The sequence below is a fragment of the Kryptolebias marmoratus genome, linkage group LG4 (genome assembly GCF_001649575.2).
Source record: "Kryptolebias marmoratus isolate JLee-2015 linkage group LG4, ASM164957v2, whole genome shotgun sequence".
NCBI classification, from domain to species: Eukaryota; Metazoa; Chordata; class Actinopteri; order Cyprinodontiformes; family Rivulidae; genus Kryptolebias; species Kryptolebias marmoratus.
The window spans coordinates 31,558,677-31,563,854 of NC_051433.1; positions in this window are offsets into that span (position 1 = coordinate 31,558,677).

Here is a 5,178-nt window from a genome sequence, read left to right on the forward strand (position 1 = left end):
CTGGTGGTAAATTAATTTGGATTCGTTGTACATGCAAGCTGATTTTTTGCAGTTCAAGTCTGCTATATCTGTTATTCCATTGAGACAAAGAACAAGCAAAGGGGAGGAGCACAGCAGTTGTGATTGGCAAGCATGAGCTCAGGAGGGGGTTGCACACTTGACAAGTCTCATGGTACAGCCGTACATAATATAGCACTGCATACTGCCGTGTGTAGTGATGTATGACACGTTTAGTGATGTATGGTGTAGTAAAGTATGACGTAGTGATGTCACAATCTGTTGTTTTTTTTCAACAATTAACAATTTACCACAAACTGTGAACAAAGGTGTCAGAGCTGACCACTTGCAGTCAAATCACCTGAAATGGTAACAAGTCTGAACAGTCAACAGTGAAACTGCACGTAAAATGTTTTTTTTTTCTTCCAATCTTGGTTTACAAACTAGTCTCCAGCAGTTGCAGCAAAGTGAGATACTACTTTAACAGGAGCACCAGACTGAAAGTATTCACAGTGGACAGATAAGACCTCAGCCAGAAAAAGAAGGAGAGAGAGAAAAAAAAACAACTCTAGCAATGATAAACAGCTGCTGGAGAAAAAATGATAATATTCTTCAACAGACTGAGAGAAAAGGCTTATGTTTATGATTTCTCCAAACAACTTTATTTCTGACCTCTTCATAATCCCCAGAAAGCTTTCAATTAGAGAGTGGCTGAGATTCCCTTGTCTTTTTTGAGCATGTTGTTCTCAGACAGACTGAGGAGAGAGGGAAATAATTGGCCAATAAAAATGTAAATAAACTGGTGGAGCAAATCAGCATGAGATGTGGAAAAGTGTGTGTGTNGGGGGGTGGGAGGGTTGTTTGGGGATAATCCACTGTGACAGGTTGTGTTGATTTTGTTGCTTGCTAATAAGATGCTTACAGAGATCTTTTTTTCCCCCCCAACATCCCATAGTACAGCACTGGCCAATGACTGATGGGAGCTGAATGAGATGCCCGTGGTCCAAAGACACAGTGGCTCAGATAGGACCATTCCCGTGATCTCCAGACATCATGGGCTAAACGAGTCAAACTCTATGTACTGACACAGTTTGATTTGTTTGGGTAAAAGTTGAAATGGGTGTTAAACCTGTAATTGGATTTGACAGCAAGCAATATTAGTGTGAGGATTTATTTGCACCAATACACCAAAACGATTTCCTAGCCTGTAACTTGTTTACTGGCAATGGCAATAAAGCAATTCTGATTCTGATTCTGATTCTGGTACTGTTCTGTTTTGCTAACCTTTTTGCAATGCAGGTAGAGCTGGAGAGGGTAATATTCTATGCTGCCTCTCCTGGCAGTTCTTGCTCATCTTGTCATGTAGCTGATTACCACCAGAGGTTTAAAAGGTAATATGAAAAGTGTTTTGAAGCTAATAAAAATCAAAAGAAAGTAATAAAAGGTACTTGTTTTCAGAGTCTCGCATTGTAAGGAATTTACACAAATTAGAATTGATATTAAAAGATTGAAAAAATTACTAGGATCTCCTCAGCATTTTCCATGATCACTCGGAAGTGTGATGTATCCAATGCTAAACGCAGGAATGTGAACAAGGCTGTAAATAGCAAATACAGATAGTGTGGGGGTGAAATGGTTCAAATATTTGTGTAAACTGACCAAAAACTACAACATCTGTGTCATTCTTCATCTTCCCAAAGCTGTGACTGTGTGACATCTTTATAGAGTTGGGGGTTCCCCGTCAGTTGTGGCCCAGACTTCTGGGTGAAGTTCACAATATCTTCAAGGCGCTTCAAGGCCTACAGGAAGTGATTGTCATAGCAACAATTTAAGGGGGTGTCCTAATGACTTATATACTATAGACATGACATCACGTGACTTCTGATGTGGCGAAAACACCGCCATCTAAAGGAAGTAATTTATTTCAACTTCTCCGTTCAGCAGCACTGTAATACCTTGATATTGATATATTGATCCAGGCATTTTCTTGCACAAATTGTTGCAGAAAATGCCTGGACTGTGGTGATCTGTGAGTTTTTTACTTCCTGGTGGGCGTGTCCGACTCCTCCTGCTGGCGGAGTTGGTTTTGCCTGCACACCTGAAGGAGATGAGGCATCAGACGAGCTGGTATACTTAAGGCTGTGGTGGGAACCAGATTAGCGCTGGAGCATTGCTTACCTTGTGCGTTTCCTGTCTGCCTGAAGGTCCAGTCTGGTTCCGGTTCCTTGTTCAAAGCCCAGTCTTGATTCACTCGCTGACGTCCTCCTGTCTCCTTCACCATTACTCAACTCTGAAAATCTCGGACCGCCTGGTGTCTTCTTCCTGGACACAATTACCAGAAAGCCTTCACTTTGGAAGTAACCACAGAACCTACAACCAATGCAGAACCTACAACCAATGCAGAACCTCACCTGACTTTTTGTAAGCCTCAAATCGTTTGTTTATTTTTCGCTCGTTCATCCTCCGTTATATTACTTACCGTTTTCTCTTCCGTGTTTCAGATTCCACTTCTATCCGGCCATTTCACTGTTTCACTGTAAATAAAAACACTTACCTGATTTTCGCCTCCTGTAGTCTGTCTACCACCAAGCTGTTGTTATCTTCGACATCTTAGAATCCTGACATGGACGGCATAACATTTCATTTTTTTTCCATAATAACAAGGCTGTTCAACAAGGAGGAGAAGTGAAGGACAAGTTGTTTCCAGCTGTGCAACTTGACCACTGATGAGTTGTCCTGGTGATCAAATTCCTTCATGTTAAATTTGATCAACATGAAGGAAAGGTGGAGACTGCATAGAAAGCAAAATAAGCTATTTTTAATCATTAAAAATATGCTTTAAAGTTACTGCTGTTTAGTATACTATGATTAAGCTGGACATAAGGTGGTTTTTCAATTGTGTGTCTTCGATCTGAGCCTAAAAGTGAAATATGAAAAACCAGACATTTTTTTCATTTTTGATGTTATTATAAACAAAATAACCACTCAGTTGTACAATAGTTGATTTTTGATTGCCTATTGAAAATGGAAAGAACAAATTATACTCAGATTTGACTAGTTAATTTGTTTTTTGTTTTTTATTGTAACACCAAAAATATAAATAAAAAAAAGCCTGGTTTTTTATATATCACTTTTAGGCTCAGATCGAAAAGAAAAAATAGAAAAACTAGCTTATGTCCAGCTTATTCATAGTATACTAAACAGCAGTAACCTGGATAGAATTTGATTTTAGTATTTAATTGGTCGGGTTTAGGTGACCTGGAAGTTTGGTAAGGAGCGCTTGCAAACCATAGATATAAAGAGCGGACCCCGCATTGGCTGCTGGAGTGCAGGAAATACGGCCGCCATCTTGGAGCAGTCGTTCTTCTTATATGGTTAAACCAAAAGAGCAGAAGATGCCTCAGCACTGCACAGCTTATTTCCATTCAAATCGACAGACTGTTGATGTCAGGGTTCAGGGGATAACTTTTCAAAAGTAAGATGAACATTTTTAGGCCCGAGCAGCGACAGCGCTGCGAAGGCCTTTTGTAATTGAAAGATTTCTTCATTATTTTTTTTCCGCCACTTTACGCAGCTTTTTGGACGCCTTGACATATCCAAAAACTCACCCAATTTCATCGAAAATTGTCCCCCGCATAAATTTTTTGGATTCCAACGGAATCGAAAGTGGGCTTTTGAGCGATCGGCTTCAAACTTGGTTAGTATGCAGTTAAGGGATGGTGAATTAAAAATGATCAAAATCGTTAGTTTTTTAACATGTTTAGGGGGCGTGGCTAAGCTGCGAACTTCGAGTACTCGCCAAAGCAAACAAAACGTTATAACTTTCACATACAACGCCCGACTTGCACCAAACTTGGCATGAGTCATCCCTGTAGGATGCCAGACGATCCAATGTGGTCATATTCTGACATCATCAAAGCCCCGCCCCCTCAGAACAGGAAGTCACTTCTTTTTTTAAAAAAAAAAAGCTACATCTCTGACCTCACTTTACCTAATCAAGATTAACTTGTGTCAGATGACAGATAACAAGTTGGTCTGACTTGCATTAAAGCACCAAGAGTTTTTGCTAGAGGGTGTGGCCATGGTGGTGTGGTGTTACCATACATTTGGCTCTAATTTCCACATATTTTTGCCGAGCTGCACCAAACTCACTTCGATCGATCATATTCCAGCCCCCAACAGAAATGCAGTGCAATATTTGATGGGCGTGGCCTAATTTCTCCACAGCGCCCCCTAAAAATCTTTAAAAAAGCAGCCATCAGCCATGCTTTTACTGAAAATCATGAAACTTGGTACAGATATGTATCTTGTCAGGACCTACGAAAAAGTCTAATGGAGCCATGGTCTTCACCTCACAGGAAGTTGGCCATCTTGGATGAAATTTTGAATTTTCATCCCATTTTGGGCGATGACAGCCTCTGCATTATGGAAATAATGTAGGTTCTCTCCATCCAAGCATGTTTTTTTCTTTACTCCGGTTTCCTCCCACAGACCAAAAACATGTTGTTAGGTTATTTGACAACTCTAAACTGTCATAAGGTGTGAGTAAATGTAAATATTTGTGTCTATGTGGTCCTCTGATGGACTTGCAACCTGTCCACGGTGTACCCAACTTCTTGCACAATGACTGCTGGAGATAGGCATTGGTGCCCCATGATCCTGCATGGAAGAGTGGGTAAAGAAAATTGATGAATGGGTTCACGGAATACTCAGTGCATAATGATGAAGTATGCTCCATTCAAGTAGTCAAAATGTAAAAACACTGCAAAGTCTCCTACTTCCAATGTAGTCTACTGTATAGTGGCCTTAATGTAGTAAGTGAATAAAATAACATTTTGAACACAGCCCAGGTTTTGTTTTGTGCAGAAATCAGTTCCATCCTTTATTAACTGGGAGGTTTCATAGATTGTATGCCATTGGATGGCTTTGTATAGACACAGATGAATGCAGACTTACAGTAAGCCTGAGGGGGAAGGTTTGATTGTAGGATGTCAGTGTGTAGACAATGTTAATCTCTCCATCTTCTCTTCTCTTTACAATTTTTATATCTTTCATTCAGCAGGTTCACCAAACCCCTGAGAAAAGTCTAACCTGAGCATGAACCCACAGCTCACCTCAAATATGACAGCTTACACTTCACTCTCATCTTCCTGTTCTGCTTTCTCTCTGCCCCCCCCCCCC